The sequence below is a fragment of the Myotis lucifugus genome, unplaced genomic scaffold (assembly GCF_000147115.1).
Source record: "Myotis lucifugus unplaced genomic scaffold, Myoluc2.0 scaffold_824, whole genome shotgun sequence".
In the NCBI taxonomy this organism is placed as follows: domain Eukaryota; kingdom Metazoa; phylum Chordata; class Mammalia; order Chiroptera; family Vespertilionidae; genus Myotis; species Myotis lucifugus.
In genome coordinates this window covers 181,234-191,436 of record NW_005871872.1, presented here as the reverse complement: position 1 = coordinate 191,436, position 10,203 = coordinate 181,234, and the positions used below count along the sequence as shown (strand labels likewise).

Below are 10,203 nucleotides of genomic sequence, written 5' to 3'. Positions count from 1 at the left end.
CCCGGAGATGCGCTTGACGCCGCCGCGCCGCGCCAGGCGCCTGGATGACGGGCTTGGAGATGCCCTGGATGTTGTCGCGCAGCACCTTGCGGTGGCGCTTGGCGCCGCCCTTGCCCAGGCCCTTCCCGCCTTTGCCGCGACCGGACATGGTGACTGAACAGACAAGCACTGAACAGGCTGAGCAACAAAGGCAGCCCCCTTATATACGCGGAGCGCGGACCTAATTGAAAACAGAAGGCGCGCAGAACTTCCGCCGGATATCGGCCCTCGCGGCCTCGCGCTGGGTGACGTCACCATGAATGTAGTCCCGCCTTCCGCGGCAAGTCGTGGGTCCCCGGATGAGGATTTTTGGAAATAACTGCTGAAAACTAAAGAAACTGACCATTTTTCCGTGCAGAAACAGGGGAAACGGTAGAGAATTTTATAAGTTTATTAGAGCCAAACTGAGGACATGCGAGGGGGCGAGATCTCAAATGCTCAGGAGGACAGTTTTGTAGCTTCTTTCACGCACTTGCCATGCGGGAGGATTCCACCAACGCGGGGGGAAACGAGGTGCAGGAGAGAACTGCACCCTGGAGGGCGGCTGCGCTCTGAGCGGCTGGAAAAGGAGGATCCCTTCTGGGGGGTCGGGGGGTGTTAACCTAGATGCACCAGGACAATGGGCAGGGCTCGCTTAAGGCAAGATAACCCTTCACTGAATTGTAAGATTGGGGTTTGGCTCCCCACCGAGACCCAGCTGTGGTCCGACCACCCTGGGAGGTTACTTTTGTTCATGAATTTATCAGAGACCCTCTTTCCTTCCCACATTTCACACGGGTTGGAGGTAGCCGCGCCTGCCCAGTGAGTTGGCGCCCAGGGCACACAACTGAGAGGCGTTCGCTGGACTCGCAGGCCCACAGGGCTGGGTCCGGGGGAAACACAGGCCGGAGGAACCAGGCAGGGCAGACAGGGAAGTCTGAGCAGCCTGATCACAGGAACCAACAGGCAGAAATACGGAATGTATCTGGACTCAGGTGGGAGGCATATGAAACGAGGGAGGGCCTGTGGCAACAGGTGACCTGACGTATAGGACCCGGGAGTTCAGGTCCGTGCTGGGCAAGAACAATGAGGGAATCGATCAGGGGGCGACACAGGTAGACACAGAGCAGCTTGTAGCCCGATATACCTAGACCCGCTGGCTTCACCGCCAGCCCATTACCTGGCCCCGCTCTGAATCTGCTTGTAATAAAATGTCCACGGCTTTGCTTAAATCTTCTGGTCCACGGTGCTCAGTCTTCGGCATCGCGAGACACGACCCCGGGAGGAAAAACCTCGGCTCACCGTTCAGGTTTTCACTGTTATCCGGGCAAAGCCTTTCGCACCAACCCCCAGCCCAGCCCCACCTCAGCCCGGGCAGGAGTCTAAACACTGTCATTTCCCCCGCGCCCCCCCCCCCCCGCCCTCACACACACACCCCAAACCAGGGAAATCCGACCAAAAGGGTGTTCTTCCCGAAGGTGGGGCCACGGAAGCCCGGGTCCCTTCGCGGCGAGGTTATTTTTTTCTTCCCTGTGTATTAAAGCCGGTAATTCTTTCTCATTTCACTATCTAGCCACCCTCACCTCTGCGCCCAGTCACTCATGTGTGTTAATGTTTACTTCTCTGTTCCTAGTTTGGTCTGCTCTCTGATTCTGGTAGCGACATTATTCCAAACAGAATCGGCAATTTGTGGAAGCGAAAGTATTGGGATAAATAAATACGTGCTTTCCCACGAGCTATTTTTAGAAACGAACGTCACTGGCTTTTGAACAGAGTTAAGTAGGTAAATAGAGAGGCTGCGAGGCAGAGAGCAGAGTGGCGCAGCGGAAGCGTGCTGGGCCCATAACCCAGAGGTCGATGGATCGAAACCATCCTCTGCTAAGTGCTTTTTTTTCACTTTTAAAATTCTGCAGTTTATGTTCACAATAAAAAACAACAAGAAAAGCCAAGACAAACGAGCCAGTAGGGCCAATACTCCCAGGGCGTGCGATTTAAGAAAAGTAAGGAAATGCCTCTGCGTGCAGCTGACATTACCTTCTAACGAGGTGCTCGAGGTCACCCACACGCGCTAACAAGCTCGAAAGGAGCCCCTCTGAGCACAATTTTTCATCAATACCGCGTTATTGGGCCAAACACCCTACGGAACATTATAAAGTCTGTAAACACCTTGTCCATCGAATGAGCTATTGAAACACGCGTTTTGTGTAGATGTGTGTATTAAATGTAAATATTGTTAACAGTCACAATTTTTGTACTCCGGCCATAGTGGGTTACTTTAATTTATTAATATATGGACGCCTCAAAAAATAGTAACGGCCCTGGACCTCTTTAAACCCCTGAGAAACGCTAAGAAAAGCATTCTTTTCTTCAAATGGATAGACACCGTGTGAAAGCGCTCTAATCTCACATTATAACAATCACGGGCAATAGGGTAGTGAAGACTGGGCGGGGGGAGGGGTGGCTGGAGGAGGGGGAGAAAGCGGGGGGCGGGAACCAGAAATATTTGTAATACTAACAACAACAACAAAAAAATTTTTTTAATGAAAAAAAAATCAGAGAAAGCACCAGAAAAGCATGGGAAGTGAAAGGGCAGGTACCCACGCAGAATGGCGAGAGGGTCACTGGTGCAGATGCTTCCTGATAGTAAGACCCCCTTATGGGTGCGGTTACCATGACAACTCTCCAGCCAGCTGACCTAAATATCGAGAGACTGAAAATAGTGCATGTGGGTGAGTTGATAAGGAAGGAACAATGAGTTCGCTTATTAGAAAATATCCCTTGATGCAGACAATATGCAATACTTTGGCATCGCTTAGGAGCCAAAAACTCCAGTTTTCTGCTCAGCAGTGGTAGACTTGAGTCCCCATAAGCCACAAGACTTAAATGATTGTCAGTTTCAACTTTTCCCCAATCCCGACTCCGTGGCCCCAAATGACCCCACATTGTCTAGAATTTCCATCTTTTTAAAGGCGAAAAAGCCCAGGCGACATAGCCTTTGCATCATGACGTGACGTGAAGGACTCAGGACCCGGCTGGAAGAAAGCTCAGGATGCTTTTAAATATTTCAGCAAGACTGAACTGCTAGCGACCACGTGGCCTAACGGATAAGGCGTCTGACTTCGGATCAGAAGATTGAGGGTTCGAATCCCTTCGTGGTTAACTTTAGCTTCTGCGTTCTCTTTTGCCAATAAACTGCCCTAATCCATAAAAGAGGGTCAGGAGTCAGCAGTTTCACCAATGTCTTTTCACTTTCTTTCTTTCTTTCTTTTTTTTAAGTTCTGGCTGCTGTGGAGTCTATGTTACTGTTTTTCACTCTTCCCCTCCTGTTCCGCCTTCCTTTCTTCCTTCTGTTGTATCCTCATCAAACAGATGAGAACGGCCTGCATTCCAACCTCAATTACAGAGCAGAAATATTAAGGTCATTAAAAGAGTCCAGGTGTTTACAGAAGTGTGCATGCAACAGACCGATAGAGAAGGTAGCTGCGCAAAATATAAAAACACACATTTCTGTGCCTACATAACTGATTTTAATAATAATTTATAGGATGAAGAGAAGGTAATTTCCAACTGCTGACTTCCTGGTGAAACATGGTCTTTGGTTTTGTATCTAAATATTGGTCCAAACGTGGAGGCCATGAGGGCTCTTGCCAGGTGAAAGCAATGAATAATTAAAACAAGGTAGAAAACAACCACAGCAAGGTAGCTATGGGCCCTTTCTTTCCCAGCCTGTTCCTTAGAGCTCCTGTCTGACTGGTTTGCACTAGTCCTCTGTGAAGTCCAGATTGTACAGAGAGCAAAGAGGCTTCCCTCGTTTGTACGTAATGTATTCATTCCTCTTTCCTTCCCTCTTTGTTTAGGGAGAAAAACAAAGCCTTTGGGTTTGAGAAAGGTGATGGGCTGAGGCAGAATTGCCCCCAATCTACCTCCTTACTTTGGGACAATACAGGAGACGGCCACGTTTAAAACCATCCTTTAACGTGAATTAAAAGGAGTGACACATCCCGCAGGTCTTTTATGCTTGGATGAAGTTTCAATCCCTCCCCCTGCCACCACACACACACAACAGGCCTTTAAGTGTCTGTTTTACAACTATCTGTTGAATGTTTACAGTGTGCAAACTTGGAGAAACAGGGTTTAAAAGGCTGGGGCACATCCTTAAAACCTTATTCTCACAGAAGGTAAAGTGGGGAGGGAGTGGCACCAGGGGTAAGACTGCTCAGGCATCCGTAGCATCAATACTTACCTCTGATTCTTTGTGGGAGAAAAAGCAACATATACAAAGCATATCGTGTATGACCCAGTTCCTGAAGACTCCACTTCGACTTGCAATCAGGATCACCGCCTCCTGAGCTTTTATTTCCAAGATTAAGTGGGTCACCCTGTGTAAGCCATCGTGGAGCCACGTAGTCTGTATACGCCATCTATTGTTAGGTGAAATTCAAACACAGGTGTTGCTTTAAAAATCCATGCTCCTGGGTCTCAGTCTTCATGAGGCCTTGGGAGGTCCGCTGACTTCCGACACGTGTACTCCAGGAGCTTCCAAGTCTCAAAAGTTGCAATCCCAGTCCCGGACTTGAACATGTTGGAAAGGCCTCATCACCTCAACCACTTGATCTTAAAAACAAAACAAAACAAAAACAAACAAACAAACAAAAAGAAAAACACTAGGTTTCCACGAACCTTAAAAGGAAAGCCTGGGTTTGTCTGCTCTCTACCTCCGTTTCCTCATCTGTAAGATAGAGACAGGTGATGGGGGGGAAGTTCCAGAGAGATTCATCTCTACCGGCCCCTCAAACTGTGTTTCTCTACTCTGTGTGCCTGGCCACTTGCTATAGTTTAGTCTAAGGTGAACACAGGCGACAGGTGAGATTTTTATGGGAGTACGTGCTAAAATTAAGATGTCCATGGCAGAATAGAACCGATGAATAGAGGGTGGAGGGCAGGGAAAGATCTTCGGCTTAAATTAATTCAACTAAAATACAAAGAGGAGAGGCATACTTTCCTTTCAGATCCAGGGGAAAGGGACACTTGATCTGGTTCTTGAAAATGGATTTTACCAGAAGGAACCACATAAGCAAAAGTGCAGCATGTGGGCAGTTTCTACTCCTAAGGGGCAAAGGTTGAGTTTGATGGGGAAGTTGGGAGGGAAGAACTGATAAGGTGTCCAGCCAGAGAACCTTGGACTTGGAAACGTGCCTGAGATTTAAAAGGCAAAGAATATGAGACAAAAACTGCCGACACAGGGCCACTGAGCGAAGAAAGGGGCCAAAGGCCTCACTTCAATCACGGGAACCACGGGGGCCTGCCCAGGAGAGTCTGACTCAGCGCTCAGCGTGCAGATCTTGCTCTTTGCTTACGGACTAATAACAGGCTCTGAACGCACTAAAACAGCCCCTTGCAGCCCTCGCTAAAACCTAGTGCCCACCACAGCGTGGGCCCCGGAGCGACGAGGATGGGATTCGAACCCACGCGTGCAGAGCACAATGGATTAGCAGTCCATCGCCTTAACCACTCGGCCACCTCGTCAGCTACGTGAGGAACCTTCGACAAATATTACATTTCTTCACTCAACTCGATTGTTCGGCACTTTCTCTTATTTTATTGCAAGTCTTCCTTCATGAACATGATGCATTTGTTTGCCTGGATGTCCCTCTTGCTTTGATAAAGGGAAAAAAATAAAGAAGAGCCTACAGTCCCGAAATGGAGGGGTAGGGTGGGGATGTGAACCTGAATAAAAATGACAAAATACACTTCCAAAGAGAAATGTGGAGTCTAAAAAAGCCGGACTCACAGAGACAAGGAGTGGAACGGCGGTTATAGGGGATTTGCTTGGGGTGGGAAACTGCGGGGACGTGGGTCAAAGAATGCAAAACTGTTAGGAGAAGAGCCCGTTCCGGAGACGCACAGCACACCGATTATAAGCAACGGTGCTGTATTATAGACTTTAAAGTTGCTAGGAGACTGTATCTTAAATGTTCTCACCACAAAAAAAATAATAATAATTATGGGATGTGGTGGAATGCTACTGTGGTGATCACACTGCAATACGCAAACGTATCAAATCAAGACGTTGCACACGTTAAACTTACACAATGTTGTGTATCAGTTATATCTCTTTGTTCTACAGTCCTTGTGGCATCTGCCTGATGGTGGGTGATTAGGGGAGGGTGCAAGGAAACCCGGCTTTGTTCTGGGTTGGATGCTGTGAGGAATTCTGTGCTTGAGACGAAGGTACGAATATAACGAAGCCAAAGCTGTGAAACTCGTGGTCCCTCGGATTAGATGAAAGCAGATGTTTGGCATTGGTGTGGTTTGCACAGTCAGCTTTTCTTGTCTGTTCTTAGCGAGATTATAAAATGTTTTGTTGTTTGTTTGCTGTTTCTGTCTCTGTCATTGGGATCAGAGGATGAATGCCCTTGTCTGATGCCCCTGTTCTATGGGCCTGTTTTTGTTCAGCAGAAGAATCCCCGGGCAGAGCGATATTTAGCCGCCAGAGGAGACAGCAAGGCACTGCATGTTGATGGGCGTGGGGGGCGCGAAGTTCAAGTGTAAGGGGGTGTCTTTACAGGCCAGAGTGCACTCTCGGTTTGGGAACTTGATGTGCATAGACCAGGATGCACCAGTGATGGGGAAAAAAACAGCAGCAGGACGGCAGCAGGCCCCACCGAGATTTGAACTCGGATCACTGGATTCAAAGTCCAGAGTGCTAACCATTACACCATGGGGCCACACAAGGACACCTTAAAACTCCTATAAATATTTCTTAGAGAGTTTGTCATTCTTACTATTTTGTGAATTATAGTTTCAGTTTAAAAGATATTTATTAAATTTAAAATCTGCTATATCACGCTCAGCAGAGACTACAAAATGCACAGGAAGACCTGGGCTCACACGCACCACGAACTTCTCAAGATCGAGTGCGTGTTAGAGATGGATAGCACCCGAACCCAGAACTGAGGTCCCAGATGTGAAACGCGAATACTTAGACATCTTGAAGAAAATCCAATTTCCCAAGATCTGAAGGGGACTCTGGCCTGGTGAAGGCGGAGGGACAGGAGAAGGCAGGGGTGGAATCCAGAAGAAGGCGTGAGGCTGCGGGTCAGAACAGTGAGATGGGATGGGTGTCCGTCCAGGTGCAAAGGTGATCAGAAGGCCAAGGAAGGCACTAAAAACATAGAAGGTCCCACCGAGATTTGAACTCGGATCGCTGGATTCAAAGTCCAGAGTGCTAACCATTACACCATGGGGCCAACAGGTACCGCGGGCCTAACAGCTACAAGCTCTCTGGCAAGCTTTTCCAAAGGCGTTTGCTGCGCGTCCGGTGATGTTCAATAGGGTGACTTCTTTCCTGAATGTTCCATGGGTCCTGGGAGAAAAGGCGAAGCCAAGCAAAGCTCGCTTTTGCTTGGAATTTTCCTGCCGCAACAGCGCTCTTTACAAAATCAAAACTGTGTATTTCTGGGCAATTTCAGAGATTACGAAAAAACTTTTCCCTCTTTAAGTATTTTTACTTCCTTTCTGCCTTTCCTAATAGACAGAATGCAAGTATAATAAAAGATAATTTTTGTTATGTTTACTCTTTTCTATGTTACATATACAATTAAGTGTATGCGTTAGAAAGAGTTAGCAAGCAAATCGATTTTTAATAAAAAAAGATAATAAGATTTAGCTGAAAACAGCTTTGAAAATTATCTTTCTGGTACTTCCTCTCTAGTTCTGGCCTCTGAGGTGGAACGATAAGAGAGCTCCAGACGGAGGAACGATTGGAAAATTCTTTTTGAAATGTTTCCTAAACATCAAACATGTTCACAGGAGAATACTGATGCCCTGGCGTGCCCACATTTTGGGGAAGAAAATCAAGTGGAAGAAGTTACAGGCAGGCGAGGTTTCAGAAGTCAGACCTGAGATGGACTGCCGATGGGGAGATAGCAACTCAGAGAGAATTAGAGCCTGAGCATCTTTAGGGCGCAGGCTCAGAAACCCCTATGTAATCCCACAATCCTTTTCAAAGATTTGTCTCTAGCGGCTGTCACACTAAGAGACTCGTACTACCTTCTTCCAGTGTTACGGAAAAGTAAAACAATAACAAGGAAAACGGTGTTTCGTGTTATTTTAGTGTGTGTTTGAATTTCCAGAGTTGGTCCAGCAGATGATGCGGTACCGGGGAAGAAAAGCTCAGCTGCGTAGTCGGCAGGATTCGAACCTGCGCGGGGAGACCCCAATGGATTTCAAGTCCATCGCCTTAACCACTCGGCCACGACTACAAGACTCCAGCCAGCGCCTAGATGAATTCCCATGAGGAATATTACCTCTCCTGTTGTAGATTGGTGTTTCTGTTCGGCACCTGTTTTGAAATGTCTGTAAAAATAAGACTGGGAAGATCGAGATGTCGATCATAAATTATTACAAATTGTAACAGTTTGACTATGGGATACACATTCCGATCTGTACCAGGTGTACATATCCCCAAACCCGAGCTACTGAAATCACCAGAGTTGCCAGACTAATGAGTAGCATTTAGCGAAGTTGGAGACCGAAAACAGCAGACCTGCAGTCCTGGTCCCCAGGCCCTACCTGACAGTCCGTGATAAACTGAACTCAATCCCCTTTCCTAAAATCTAAACTTGTATCAAAAGTGCAAGTCCAGATAGCAGAGGATGGTTTCGATCCATCGACCTCTGGGTTATGGGCCCAGCACGCTTCCGCTGCGCCACTCTGCTCAGACATGCCAAGCTCTCTTTCAAGTAATATTAAAAAAATAAGTTCTGGCATTTTCCTAACCTCTAGTAATTGATGAATATTTTGGCTGATAATAAGAATGGAAAGAGTACATTGATATCCGTACGTGGCTACACTCCAACTCCAAATACTAGCAGCTTAGCGTACCCCGGAAAGACCCCAACCCTCAGATCCGCGTTTACTCCGGCTCTGACAGAATGACGTTTCAAGTTATTGGAAAACCAAGCGCATGCTAATTGGCATAATTTAAGAAGATGAAATTGCAAAAGGAAGGCTAACTGGTCTTTCTCAGCTACGCCATCCCCGGGTACCAGAAACATCGCTTCTTTAGGATTTTGTTTACCAACTTTTAAATAATTTTATTTTTCAATCCCAGTTGATACATATTTTTATATTAGTCTCGATAAATCTCGTGCTCATCATATTTTTTTGACTCTGCAGTGAGATGTTGCCCTGCAGTAATGGGAAGGAAAAAATCATGAGTTGCATTGGCCGGGAATCGAACCCGGGCCTCCCGCGTGGCAGGCGAGAATTCTACCACTGAACCACCAATGCTCCGCGAAAGTCCGGCTCACTTTTTCTCCTTATGTAGACATCGTTACATTGTCACATTCAAACAAGAAGATTATGTGGTTTTTCTGCCCCTAAGGACTTTCTTAAATCCCATTCACTTTGATCAGGACATTTCTCACGCTGAAGGGATCCAGAATAAGCCACCACTGTGGCAAAAAGTAAAATTATTTTGAACTAAAGACATTTGAGTTTCTAAAATCCCTTTTCTAAGAGCAGAGCCTTCCAAACGAAGTCACTTGTCATAAATCCCGTCCCCTGAAGCAACTCTCATCTCCCTTCTGAGAGGGAAGTTGGTGTAGAAAAATAAAAAATAATTTTCCCACCCTAAATTCTTGGTTGGAATCCCTGCAGCCAAAGCAGAAGTTTGTTAACATGTATATGTCATGTGCACAAGGGAGAGGCCCAGGAGACTGGTAGCTCTGGGAGAGTAACGGATGAAGCGGAGCAGAACTTACCCCAAAATATGCCTCTTTGACATAAGAATTATTTTAGGTTGATTAGTTCTTAGAAACAGCAGACACAGAAGAAGATCCAAAAACCAAGTAGAAGTTACCTTTATGTAAGAGACATTTACATTTGTAGTAATAATAATAATGATGATAATCCTATATAATAAAGAGGTAATATACAAATTGACCCTCGTGCCCTCACAAGATGGCTGCCTATGACTAGGCCGGCAGGGGTGTTAGTGAGGGACGACCAAAGGACTGACCACCAGCCCGCGGGGGGGGGGGGGGAGACTAGGCGTGGAGGGGGGCGGTGGGGGGGGGAAAGGGGGTAGTTGGGGGTGACCAGGCTGGCATGCAGAGGCAGTGAGGGGTGATCAGGCCGGCAGGGGGGGCAGTTAGGGGTGACCAGGCAGGCAGGTGAGTG

The 10,203-nt window shown here is 47.1% G+C and overlaps 8 non-coding genes across 8 annotated transcripts; 2 read left to right on the top strand and 6 right to left on the bottom strand.

Annotated features, from left to right (window-relative positions):
- Window positions 1-1,827: 1,827 nt before the first annotated feature.
- On the top strand, window positions 1,828-1,899 carry TRNAM-CAU. The gene has a single exon. It is a non-coding gene; the product is annotated as a tRNA-Met (tRNA).
- Window positions 1,900-3,104: 1,205 nt separating this feature from the next.
- On the top strand, window positions 3,105-3,177 carry TRNAR-UCG. The gene has a single exon. It is a non-coding gene; the product is annotated as a tRNA-Arg (tRNA).
- A 2,285-nt stretch (window positions 3,178-5,462) lies between these two features.
- Window positions 5,463-5,544, bottom strand: TRNAS-GCU. Its single transcript has one exon. It is a non-coding gene; the product is annotated as a tRNA-Ser (tRNA).
- A 1,130-nt stretch (window positions 5,545-6,674) lies between these two features.
- On the bottom strand, window positions 6,675-6,746 carry TRNAQ-UUG. Its single transcript has one exon. It is a non-coding gene; the product is annotated as a tRNA-Gln (tRNA).
- A 450-nt stretch (window positions 6,747-7,196) lies between these two features.
- Window positions 7,197-7,268, bottom strand: TRNAQ-UUG. Its single transcript has one exon. It is a non-coding gene; the product is annotated as a tRNA-Gln (tRNA).
- A 932-nt stretch (window positions 7,269-8,200) lies between these two features.
- On the bottom strand, window positions 8,201-8,282 carry TRNAS-UGA. The gene has a single exon. It is a non-coding gene; the product is annotated as a tRNA-Ser (tRNA).
- Window positions 8,283-8,666: 384 nt separating this feature from the next.
- TRNAM-CAU lies at window positions 8,667-8,738 on the bottom strand. The gene has a single exon. It is a non-coding gene; the product is annotated as a tRNA-Met (tRNA).
- A 503-nt stretch (window positions 8,739-9,241) lies between these two features.
- Window positions 9,242-9,312, bottom strand: TRNAG-GCC. Its single transcript has one exon. It is a non-coding gene; the product is annotated as a tRNA-Gly (tRNA).
- Between the last annotated feature and the right edge of the window lie 891 nt (window positions 9,313-10,203).